The sequence below is a fragment of the Anabrus simplex genome, chromosome 7 (assembly GCF_040414725.1).
Source record: "Anabrus simplex isolate iqAnaSimp1 chromosome 7, ASM4041472v1, whole genome shotgun sequence".
Lineage (NCBI taxonomy): Eukaryota > Metazoa > Arthropoda > Insecta > Orthoptera > Tettigoniidae > Anabrus > Anabrus simplex.
Genome location: NC_090271.1, coordinates 311,008,065 through 311,021,846, shown reverse-complemented (window position 1 = coordinate 311,021,846; position 13,782 = coordinate 311,008,065). Strand labels below are relative to the sequence as shown.

The 13,782-nt window shown below is 42.9% G+C and overlaps 1 non-coding gene across 1 annotated transcript; it reads left to right on the top strand.

Moving 5' to 3' along the window:
* Positions 1–12,980: 12,980 nt before the first annotated feature.
* On the top strand, positions 12,981–13,053 carry TRNAK-CUU (transfer RNA lysine (anticodon CUU)). Its single transcript has one exon. It is a non-coding gene; the product is annotated as a tRNA-Lys (tRNA).
* The last annotated feature ends 729 nt before the right edge of the window (positions 13,054–13,782 follow it).

Below are 13,782 nucleotides of genomic sequence, written 5' to 3'. Positions count from 1 at the left end.
TTTCAAAGATACAGACCACTATGTGATCTGTAGTGAACTAAGAATCTCCAGGCCTAGGATAGAGAAAGTGAAATCTGTCTGCAAATAAATAACGGTAGAAAATGTCCAGGACGAGGAAATTAGACAGAAGGACATGGATAAAATTAATGACAAGTTCCGAATAGTGGACAGTAATCAGATTCAGGATATAGAAGAATAATGGGTGGCAAACAGGGATGCTGTAGTAGCAACAGCAAGGGAACGCCTACGAGCGACAGTGTGTTAAGATGGGAAAAGCGAACATCTTGGAGAAATGATAACGTGAGAGTAGCTTGTAAACGTAAAAAGAAGGCTTATTAGAAATGGCACCAAACAAGGGCTGGTGCTGAGAGGGAATAGCACGTAGATGAAAGAAAGGAAAGCAAATAGTTGTTAAGCCCAAAAAGAAGTCATGGGAAGATTTTGGTAAGAACCTGGAAAGGCTAAGTCAAGGAGCACGGAAACCTTTCTGAACAGTAATAAAGAATCTTAGGAAGGGAGGGAAAAAGGAAATGAACAGTGTTTTGGGTAATTCAGGTGAATTAATAATAGATCCCAGAGAATCACTGGAGAGGTGGAGGGAATATTTTGAAAATCTTCTCAACGTGAAAGGAAATCTTCATGGTGGTGTCGCGAACAACGTAGCTGATGGGGAGGAGGAAAATGATGTTGGTGACATTACGCTTGAGGAAGTGGAAAGGATGGTAAATAAACTCCATTGTCATAAAGCAGCAGGAATAGATGAAGTTAGACCTGAAATGGTGATGTATAGTGGGAAGACAGGGATGAAATGGCTTCATAGAGTAGTAAAATTAGCATGGAGTGTTGGTAAGGTACCTTCAGATTGGAAAAAAAGCAGTAATTGCACCTATCTATTAGCAAAGGAAGAGGAAGGGTTGCAACAACTATCGAGGCATCTCATTCATTAGTATACCAGGCAAAGTATTCACTGGTATCTTGGAAGGAAGGGTGCGGTAAGTTTTTGAGAGGAGGTTGGATGAAAACCAGTGTGGTTTCATAGCACAGAGGGGCTGTCAGGATCAGATTTTCAGGTAATTGAAAAATGATACAGGAGGAATAAACAGTTTTGCTTATGTTTCGTAGATCTAGAGAAAGCATATTGCAGGGTACCGAGGGAAAAGGTGTTCACCATACTGGCGGCTATGGGATCAATGGTAGATTATTAAAATCAATCAAAGGCATTTATATGTTGAAGAATGGGTTGCAGTGAGAATTGATAGTAGAATGAGTTCTTGTTTCAGGGTACTTACAGGGGTTAGACATGACGCCGAGGCGTCATATTTGTTCGATTCCACCCCCCCCCCCATGCCTAACGTTTTAGATATGGGCTAATTTCCATTGAAATTGTGTTTTACAAACTTAATTTGCCTCAAACTATTTAGATTCTTTTTTCTTGCTACTTCAAGTTTTAATTTTTCACTACTACTCTGTGTTAGTGCTCAAGTCTGGGCGATGATCTTATCAAAAGAAAGCACCCTGTATGTACTGACATCTACGCGGAGTGCTCGAACTACGATGCTGCGGCCTATTAACCAATTAGAGCTCTCCTCGGAGAGAACGCTTCCTTGTTGATTCTTGTTCAGCGCGAGTGCGGGATTCTTGGTGTTGTGTGTGGTTGAAGATGGACGCGCGTTCCATGTATCTCATGTGCGAGAAGATTTCGCCCAGTGCGATGGACTACGGCTGAAGTAAACTGTGAGAGGGCACCTTCTCTCGCGCCCTCAATACGTTTTTGGAGAGATCTTCATCTTGGAAGCGTCACCAGGGTGTATATTTTTGAAATTTCACTTATATTTCTTCATCATGAGTTGTAAGTAGTAAAATGGCGCTATCGCGTCATCTCCAATTATAGATTTTTTCCGCTTCTTCGTGTACCGGAGTTTCCTTTAGTATGGAACTATTTTAAAAATTAACTGGAATATTTTTGTGTGTGGGACTCTAAATAACATTGTACGTTCTCATCTCGGCTAAAAATCTTTATAATTATAATTAAACAAGAACATAATTCGGGTTAGTTGTAATTGAGGTGTTCATGCCTTTGAGCGTGTACTGTAGTGCACTTATACTGGGGGTGAAGCTAAATTATTAAATTATTTTCTAATTACATTAAACATTTGTAAAAGTATGTAACACTTTGTTTTGAAATGCTATCAAACCACCCCATTAGATAAGGGTTGAACCATATGAGTTCTGACCACGAGGAAGAAAATTTTATTTAAGTTTACTCTGTTCTTGTTTTGATTTTCTGGGATCCTCCTTGTTTCTTTCGCGTTGAATTATGCTTTTCTCCTTGTTGTTAGGGATTGGTTTCCGTGGTTACCTTGTTTACGCTTGGATACATGGCCTTCATTGCTATGACGACCGGTAATAATTGCATTGTTAAAAAAAACTGAAGAAGGATGATGATATTTTTTTCCTGCTGATCTCTGAGTTTACTAACTCGTGTGGCATTTCTATTTAATCGTATTATTCCTCTTGCTTTAATGCAATGTTGAAACTGTATTGGAGGTATTTAATTTTATTTTCCATTTATTTGAAGAATCGTTCTGATTACTCTATCTGAGCTGTGGAAAATTCTTCCTGTTGGATAGAACTCCGTGGTTAAAAATGAATATTTTAAAGTATTATTATAAAGAAATAATTATCTCAAATATCCTACTTCCTCTAGTATACTGAGGCCTCCTAGATTTTATTTAACGTTATGATTGGTCGACCATGTTTGGTAATGTTAACTACTATTTAATAATTTTATCTTAATTTAATTTTTGGTCTATGATTTCATTTTCCTGCATTGACGTTTTCCCTGTTTTTAATTTTCAATTTAATTTATTTTGAAATAAATCACATTTATTTTCCTTTAATTAAAACACAGGTTGTTTTTCTTTTAAAAGGTAGTAACTTGATACCAGGTATTTTTAATACTTTCCACGGTTTTCTAAGACACCCTTCATCATTACAGGTAAGTCATCATCTTGTTCTTGTTAATGATGTTTTGTGAGTGTATGTTTACGCTTTCTGTTTGTGTTATTTTAACTACCTCATTGGTGTTCCACCTAGTTATTTCTTATTCATCTTGTTTATTTACTGCCGTGATCGTAGTTTGTTTTGGATTGATCTACGTTACGGGACAGACAAGGTTGTAATCTTTCACCTTTGCAGTTCGTAGTTTACATGGATCATCTGATGAAAGGTATAAAGTGGCAGAGAGGGATTCAGTTAGGTGGAAATGTAGTAAGCAGTCTGGCCTATGCTGACGAATTGGTCTTAATGGCAGATTGTGCCGAAAGTGTGCAGTATAATATTAACGTATCCACAAAGACGCGCCTGAAATACTGACAGTTGGCACAGTTACTTATTCACATCTATTTACAAATTAAACACACACATAACCTTAATCACTGCTCTCACTAGCAAAATACACACATCAACAAAGCCACCATTTTTAACAAATGCCTATCACTTCAACATGGAGACTGCACCCACTACATGTCAACCACAAATACGTGTTCACCGGTGAAATTCCTACTAAACAATAACTCGTCGTTACCATCAAGACCACCTCCTTACATACGTGCCTGACCAGGCTTCTACAAAGATACATTACCAAAATACCTTCTCGTATATTCTCGAGTGCCAAACAACATGGTTATAATGTACGCACAGACTATTCTACCATGATCTAGTGCCATTCGGGATGTCACAGTGTGTTTCACAATTCTGTAGCGGATTACACATCATATACAGGTAATAATAAATGATATAATATTAATTTACAGATATTTACATAAACTGAACTTATATAAATATTTAGGTGCATATGGCCCTGAGGTTCACTCAGCCTACACCAAAAATGAGTACCAGGTTAATTCCTGGGGGCAAAGGCGGCCAGTCGTAGAGCTAACCGCTCTACCCCACCAAGTGCCGAGGTTAACAATGGTGGAAGCCTTTACCTTCCACTCCTCCAAGGGCCTTAATGGCCTGTACGGAGGTGATTTTGCTTTGCTCATATAAATATTTATGTACAGCACATGTTTCATGACATAACCTCACAAACAACGGGATCGTATCGCAATAATAATACAAATACTAACTGGATGTAACACCTCATAGCCATACATTACAATTAATAATAATAATAATAATAATAATAATAATAATAATAATAATAATTCGAGCTCGATACTTGCATTATTTACCCATGGGTGAGAGAATATTGTGTTTATGTTATACATGTGTATCACTTTTCCGCCAATATCTTGGAAATTGAAAATACAATAGATACAATGAGTATGGTATGAAAATTAGCTTTTCCAAGACTGAATTGATGTCAGTAGGTAAGAAATTCAATTGAATTGAATGCCAGAATGGTGATATAAGGCTCGAACAGGTAGATAATTCAAGTATTTAGGATGTGTGTTCTCCCAGGATAGAAATATATTAAATACGATTGAATCAAGGTGCAGTAAAGCTAATGCAGTGAGCTCGCAGTTGTGATCAACAGTGTTCTGTAAGAAGGAAGTCAGCTCCCGGACGAAACTATCTCCACATCGGTCTGTTTTCAGACCAACTTTGCTCTACGGGAGCGAAAGCTGGGTAGACTCAGGATATTTTATTCATAAGTTAGAAGTAACGGACATGAAAGTAGTGATAATGATTGCTGGTACATACAGGTGGAAACAATGACAGGAGGGCACTCAGAATGAGGAGATAAAAGCTGAGTTAGGAATGAACTCGATGGATGAAGCTGTTCGCATAAACCGGCTTCGGTGGTGGGGTCATATGAGGCGAATGGAAGACGATAGGTTACCTAGGACAATAATGGACTCTGTTATTGAGGGTAAGAGAAGTAGAGGGAGACCAAGACGACGATGGTTAGACTTAGTCTTTTTGTGCTAGGGGCTTTACGTCGCGCCGACAATGATAGGTCTTATGGCGACGATGGGATAGGAAAGGCCTAGGAGTTGGAAGGAAGCAGCCGTGGCCTTAATTAAGGTACAGCCCCAGCATTTGCCTGGAGTGAAAATGGGAAACCACGGAAAACCATTTTCAGGGCTGCCGATAGTGGGATTCGAACCTACTATCTCCAGGATGCAAGCTCACAGCCGCGCGCCTCTACGCGCACGGCCAACTCGCCCGGTGGTTAGACTTAGTTTCTAACGATTTACAGATAAGAAGTATAGAACTAAATGAGGCCACAGCACTAGATGCAAATAGAGGATTCTGGCGACGTTTAGTAAATTCACAGAGGCTTGCAGACTGAACGCTGAATGGCATAACGGTCTATAATAATGATGCTGTATGTATGTATATTATTATAATCATTTTACCTCTGTCATTTTATCTCGTTGGTTCGGATTATTGTGATTTTATTATTGTTATTGGTGAGCTCGCATGCGGGAGATAGTGGGTTCGAACCCCAATGTCGGCAGCCCTGAAGATGGTTTTCCGTGGTTTCCCATTTTCACACCAGGGAAATGCTGGGGTTGCAACTTAGTTAAGGCCACGGCCGCTTCCTTCCAACTCCTAGGTCTTTTCTATTCCATCGTCGCCATAAGACCTGTCTGTGTCGGCGCGACGTAAAGCAAATAGCAAAAAAAAAAAGGCCTTCTTATCTGTACATTTTTCTTTCCTATTTTCCTGATGCGCAGCCTTGAGGCGAGTGTTTGACCCGCTGTGTAGATCTGTGAAGGGCCGTGCCGTGTGTTGCCGGTGATGATAGTTGAGTTGAGAAGGTCTCCTCTACAGACTCACTATTACACCCTACCGGGCTTCGAATGGATGACCCACGCATAAAAATGCCTCCACGTAACGGGGTAAACACCCACGGATGAGATTGGATTGAAGAGCGGGTCGAATTGCTTAACGAGCTTCGAACCGCTCCCCTTCCTACTTTCTGTGCCGGCCCGGCAGCCTGAGCACTTGGGGAAGCGGTACGTTCGAAAGAAAACAAAAACAACAATACTTAAGATGGAGCCTTATGTCTATAATATGAAAGTAGGATCTCTGGGTTCAAATGCCTATTGGATACTGCTTAACACTGCTACAAATGACAAGAACCATTTAATAGGGGTACGAATGCAAATTTATTCAAATATGACAATTTAAAAAGGTTGATACAGCTCTATACAATGACTCTCCACATATGGGAGGAAAAGAAAATAATAATCATTTTAAAATACGAATCGCCCATGGGCGTCGTCTGCATAACGGTATGATTGAGGTTTTGCGACTTGCTATCGTTCATTTTTTTCTCATTAATTCATACCGTTCATGACATTTGTACATTATTCTGTCTATCACACCGTGGGATGACCTGATGTCCTTATACACAAATATTACTAGCTGTTCTAAGCACGAACATAACCGGGGCCTACACTACATAATATCATATTAAAGAACACATTTGCATAATGCACAGACAAACACAAATACCATTTTTTTTTGCTAAACCCCGGACTCCTCACCTATCACCAAGACCACACAACGCGCACATAGGTTCTGTTTGAACTCAAAAATATGTGCACATAATTACGAAACATACACAGATATATATAGATATATACACTTCATGCACACAGGAGAACCATTCCTAGAAAAAAAACAGCATGGTTATCACTGTCTCCGGCCCAAAGCGCAAGCGTGAATCAGCTCGCTCATGGGCGCCACCATAATCCGGCGTCGAACTGGCAGACTCCCGACCGAGAGGTACTGTGGGTTTCTGTAGATACCGAGAATAGCTACAATCTCATCTCGCCGGATATCTGGGGGAATCCCTATTCATTTATTAAATACCTTTTAAAAGAAGTTACCGTGATATTATCATTATACACGTATTCTTAGCTAAGCCATATAACCCAAACAAAAGAACGTGAGCAGACCAGGCTCCAAGCCCTAACACAATGCGAGACGGGACCCTTTTGTCCCGATGGCGAGAGCTAGACCTTCACAAAAATAAAGGAGGCCGGTCATTCACTTCGCACGGCCATTCAGATTCTTCTCTCCCTCAAACGTCACCTTCTCGTCTTAGGGACACATCCACGGCCCATTCTATTTGTTTATTCATATTATTGTGGAATTCCCATGAAATACTCTTTTATTCTCTCTCATTATTATCGCTGAGCGCCGGCTATGGGCACAATCATTTCTAACTCATTTCATCGTAAATTACTCGGGCATTCAGCCGTCCCACTATGTCTCATATCGCGTATCTTATTCCCTTGGGCCTAGGGCTCTCATGGCTCCTCGTTCATACCACATAAATACACTTATATTTAAACCTTCTGACCAAAGATTAGGGATGGGCCTCACCCCGGCTATAGATTAAAAGAAAACTCTCCAAACCATTATGGCCAATTAATCAAAATCACGGGAGACTTGCACATGGTCCCTCACACCTATCTAGATCACACAGTATGTACCTCTCCCGGTCGGGATTTTCTTCATTCTTGATGTACATGCACGGATTATATCTGTAAGCTAGGCATGCATTATCTGACTGACCCATGAGTTTCCCTGGCATATTTGACAACCTCGTGGGACAGTGACTACCAATATTTCGACATGTTTCCCTGCTTGCCAACACTATTTTTCCAACCGCCCCTACGGGAAACTCGAATATTCTCCTAACCTTGTTCCCATATTTGCTAGGACATTCTACATTTTACTAAAAATATAACCCTCACGATAAGCTAATCATTAAGAAAGAAATATGAGTCGTCCGGGAATTTAGCCCCTTGAATTTTACTTCAACATTATAAAAATCAATAAAAATTCCATATAGGACATGCATTAACTTACAACATTTGATATTTACAAAAGAACGCTAATCCTATCCCCGGGTTATGTCATGCTTAGAAATTAAATTTGGACATCACTCATCTGTTTGGTGGCCGTTGTCTCTTCCGCCACGGGAGACCCATGGTGAAGTTCTTAGTACTCCATGACCACTCGGCAGGTGGCGGGCGTGCAGTCCTTCATCCCTGGTCCATTCAAGTCCGACATCCTGGGGAACTCGTCACAGCTGAAATCTTACAGTAATCCAATTGGGTAACACTTTTACACTCGTCACACGTCCTCTATTTCAGAGCTTACACCCGCGTTCACAGTAAGAATCGGGTAGCTCACGAGACTCGAGCCCCTGATTCGAAGTAACACTTTGGGTGACACCTAATTATGAATTTCACTGACTCATTAAACCGGCAGTTTCTCAGCCGAATTCTAATACTTGTTCGAAAATTATGCTCGCGGTTTTTACTAGTTTGACACGCAGCACAGAAACGATTCACCTAGGCTCGTTTGGCCTCCCGTTCACTACACAAAGGCTTTTGTACACGGGTTTCTGACTGTAACTGGAGCACCGCGGGACGCAGTGTCCGTCTCACGACCCGTGAAAGAACAACTGTCTCTACAATGGCCTGCCCGGCTTATATTATCTTACCCGCCGGAAGCTCGGGGGCGTCAACGTTCACGGTTCATTAAGAACAAGAGCTCCTTTCGTACCAAGAATTGACGATATTTGAATAGTGCATCTTGTAGCCCTCTGTCTCCTCTTTCATTTGAGCCAGGCGTGCCGGATCTCCGATCAGCAGTTTTTATGTAATTTGCTTCCCGCCTTTGATTAATTCATAGCGTCCTCTGGGGGGTGGAGCTATCTCCTAAGCGCGATTCTTGGCGTGGGTGACGCCGCTATGTCCACATGTGTTAGCGATATGTTACATCTTGACAGCTGGTGACCTCATTTCTTCCCCTGCATAAGTTATTACATATTTTTAGTCTGGAGAACGCAGAAAATTCCGCTCTATTCAATGGTGTGTCTCACATAATTTTCCTATGTCTGGATTAAAATATCGCCCCGTTTTACGCGACGTTGGCACCCGTGACATGTGCATAAAAAACCGGAAGTTCCTTATGTTCGTTTGGAACTCTGGGAAGCTAGGCCCCACCTCGGGGCGTATCTGACTACTCCAGCATCGCGTCCCCTTTCTATCTCTCTCTGCACGTTGAGAGCGTATTTCCGCGAGGGCTTGGCTGTTCCTTTGTCTTTCCATTGTCTGGCAAGTGCTCTTTTCGCGGGTTCCATCCTGGCATGCCGCCGCTCGATGCCCTTCGCCCATACTGCTACCTATGACGCGACCTTTAGGAGTCATTTTAATGGAGTATAAAGCCCATATCATTCCCATGGAGCTGTACAGGACACTGTACGGTTTCATTCTCCTCCTACTTCATCAAAGAAAAATCACGAACTCGGGATTTTTCTTTCCCTTTTAACTGTCTCGGAAGGTAGTCATTGGTGATGGTCGCGTAACTGGTGGACCTTCTCGGTCAACTCTGTGTTCTCCAGTTGTATCTGGTAGCATAGATTAATTAAAGCGTTCCTAAGACTGGTCCTCTCAGAGCAGTCTGGACAATCTTCACAGGCTGATGCCTCGGACTCGCTCCCTTCTTCCAAAACAATGTGATTCACGGCATCATCTTCTTCATCGGCTTCCATTTCTTCCATTGGCTCCGGGTTGTCCTCGTCATCCTCGGCTTCTCCTGGTTCTTCTTCCTCCGGACCTTCTTCAGGGTGTTGTCCTGGGGAATGGTACAATTTGGTTATCCGCAGCGTTGTATGTGGTCTCTGTTCTTCCGTCCCTTGGCTGTACTTCATAAGTGTCATTCTCTAGGTTTCGATGTAGAGTTCTGTAAACTATGGTAATAATCCCTCGCTCTCAGACTCTTCTCGGCCTATGCCTGGACATCTTGCACCGTTGTCTTCACACATGTTCAGTTTTACTCCTCCTGGGCTCCCGCTGATTCCAACTTGTTCTCATCTGATGCATAATCAATAATATATTCGTGCCCCCTTAAAATATGTGGCAAAAAAAAAAATTTGCTCACACCTATGGTGAACTTTATTTACATAATATACAGTTTCTCATGCGACCACAATTCGCTATCAATCCTGCAGATCCTCTCTTCGCCCTCCGGGATCGTAATCTGAGACGTGGGGGTCTAATTGGATGCCCCTGCCTCTGCATTTCTTAGGATGAGGTTCACAACTCTTCCCTTCCTTCTTCCTTCCTGCGCTAACGTTCCCGTAGCTGCACCGGTCCTCCTTCTTCCGAGCTCTGTTATTACGTAAGGTACGCTGCACGGGTCGCGATCTCATGGTCCTTCCGTAGCGTCGTTCCTCTCTTCCTGACAGCAATTTCCTCCGTCTAGTGAACCATCCGTACTTGTAGCGGTATCGTCTTTTACGTCGACCTAATACATTCTTCTTCCTTCTTCTGGGCTGAGATACCCAGTTCGATTCTACAGCTGGTTGAAACTGTTTGTTCTCCATCACTTGTTCACTTAGCTCCGTACGAGAATTAGCGCTCGTACTTACGTCTCCCATTACATTTACATTGGTGACCTTTCTTTCATTATAAGCTAGGGATACGCCTGTCGCCTCTTGTCCACTCACAATGGCCTGGGTACTTAAAAATAGCTCGCCCCCTTCTTTCAGCTCTGCTCCCAGATGACCCAATGTCTTCCTTTCTTCTCCGGAGTTCACTACCTGCTCCCAGCAGTTCGTGTCCCTCTGTTCCACGGCTACTGCTATGTCCATTAGCGAGTCACACTCCCTGGCTCCATTCTTTGACCTTTCCATCTCGCACTCCCTTTCGACATCTGGGGCCGCATCTCTTTCCACTAAGTCTTCTGGTTTGAGTTCGATATCTGCCTGATGTAGACGTGACTCCATATCTTCTAGTCCTGAGTTCGACTCCCTAGTATCTCCAACTGACGCTCCTATGTCCTCAGCCATTCTCGCTGTTCCTGCTCCTACCAATTCAGTTTCTACTTCTTCTCTCGCCTCCATATGGCTTATCGCGACGTCATCCTTTATCTCCATTATCTCTTCCACTCTTGAGTACACTCCGCCAGGCGTGTCACTCATCTCCAAGCCTGGTGGTCGCCGTATGTCAGTTTCATCCACCTCGATGTCACCCTGGGTTTCGGATGCGTCTATTTCGGTATCCCTTTTAGTGGCCCCCTTCTCTGCTCCGCTGTTCCCATCTGCTTTCACTATACGTTCTGTAGAAACTTTACAAACTCGTCCGACTCCCATTTCTTCGGTCATCTCCTTCCGTAGCTTCTCGACCTCATCGTACATCTGCGTCTGGACCTCCTTGAATTTGGTTGTCGCAGTATCCTGCACTTGGGCTATGCTGTCCCTGAGTTCATCTGCCACCTTGTTGAGGGACTCCGTCGTCTGCGTCCTTAGTTCTCGGACTTCCGCTTTTGTATCCTGCACGTCTCTTGCAACATCCTCTACGCGGGTGCTCACCTTCTCCATCTCTTCCTCGCACGCGCTCACCCTAGTGTCCGTCACGTCGATCCTATTCGTCACCCTAATCTCCACTTGCTTTAATTGCTGGATGACGTCTTCTAACTTCCCCTCTAACGCCTCGGTCATCTTTGCCTCCAGTCTCGCGGCGTTTTCGTCGCTACGTTCACGACCTAGTCTCATATCCTCTGCGAACTCGTCTAACGAAGCCTTATTCGTAGCCGCCTGAGCCTGGCAAAGCTCTGCCTGCGTGTCAAACTGCGCCTTAACATCCGCTGCCTGCTGATTTGCACGTTCCGTCATTCTGTCTAATCGTTCTTCGAAATGTTCCTTTAAGAGTTCTCCCTGCTTCTCGAACTCCGCTTTAACATCCGCTTTAACGTCTGCCGCCTGCTGATTTAATCGTTCCGTCATTACCTCTAACCGTTCCTTTAAAAGTTCCCTGTCTTCCTTGCGTTCTGCCAATAACTGGCACATCATTTCCCTCATGGCCTCCATGTCCATATTAACTTCAATTTTGGAGAAAGCGGATCTCCCGTGGGCAGAAAATTGACCACCGGTGATCGACAGAAAGCATAGATACATTCAAATATTTAATACAAATTTCAGCGTGACCTAACTTTACTCGAAATTCCAACAATCAATCCAAACTGGGCCTACAAACGGCTTGTGTCACGCCCCCTACCATATTAATGTCATACTTCATTGTATAGGAAATTTCGTCATATCATTTGACAATAATAATAACACTAATAATACTGATTCTACGTTAGCCCTTTTATCCTGGAATAAGTTTTCCGGTTACGCGCGCGGCCTACCGTGGGCTCGATTTTTACGTATGCCGGAAACATGGCATACCCCAGTCACAAATGAATGTTATCACCTTGAGATTGGTAAGATGACGTTAGCAGACAATTACCCGTCTCAAACTGGCAACATCGCATCCGTCACTGCGCAAAAATTAGAGCCTGGGTTGAGGTACCCTGCTCTATCCGCGGCGTCTAAAGTCCTCTCGAAAAAATATTTATATTTGCCAAATTCCGTTACCTCAGCGCACAATCTTTGGCCGATACCCGTAACTGGCAAAATTTGAAGAATTTTGCCGGCCGTTTTAACCTCACACTGAGAGAACCATAACGTTATCTCCCAAAGAAATGACAGCTTCATAGTCTGTCCCGGGTATCCATTTTGAATTTATGAGCGACACCCATGCGGATTTCCACTTAAACTGGACACATGATTTTTCTGTTCTTGTCATTTTCCTATCCTACTTATCATTCACGTCGCTCCCTTTCATGGCTGATCTTGTGTGAATTATCATCACGAGTTGTGACTTACGCACACCCGTACGATGACAATGACAGTCCTGCTGAGTATCACACAATCTGAACAACCCTTGCAGTATCCAATTTATAATTATGAATCTTAGCACTTCGGACATGTGCTTAACGTCTCCATCCGTTCGGTTACGTGGCGGGTATTCCATTCCAAATAATTGCCAACCCGTTCGATACCAAATGTAATCAGATTGTGGCACGAACCTGGCAATTTGACTCCATCATAGCACACTATCCTCCCTGTGGGCGGCCTATCTATTACTAAGAATGCTCCAGCGTAAACTATAAACAATGCCCGGCTAGCTCAGTCGGTAGAGCATGAGACTCTTAATCTCAGGGTCGTGGGTTCGAGCCCCACGTTGGGCGCCAATTATACACCCTACCGGGCTTCGAATGGATGACCCACGCATAAAAATGCCTCCACGTAACGGGGTAAACACCCACGGATGAGATTGGATTGAAGAGCGGGTCGAATTGCTTAACGAGCTTCGAACCGCTCCCCTTCCTACTTTCTGTGCCGGCCCGGCAGCCTGAGCACTTGGGGAAGCGGTACGTTCGAAAGAAAACAAAAACAACAATACTTAAGATGGAGCCTTATGTCTATAATATGAAAGTAGGATCTCTGGGTTCAAATGCCTATTGGATACTGCTTAACACTGCTACAAATGACAAGAACCATTTAATAGGGGTACGAATGCAAATTTATTCAAATATGACAATTTAAAAAGGTTGATACAGCTCTATACAATGACTCTCCACATATGGGAGGAAAAGAAAATAATAATCATTTTAAAATACGAATCGCCCATGGGCGTCGTCTGCATAACGGTATGATTGAGGTTTTGCGACTTGCTATCGTTCATTTTTTTCTCATTAATTCATACCGTTCATGACATTTGTACATTATTCTGTCTATCACACCGTGGGATGACCTGATGTCCTTATACACAAATATTACTAGCTGTTCTAAGCACGAACATAACCGGGGCCTACACTACATAATATCATATTAAAGAACACATTTGCATAATGCACAGACAAACACAAATACCATTTTTTTTTTGCTAAACCCCGGACTCCTCACCTATCACCAAG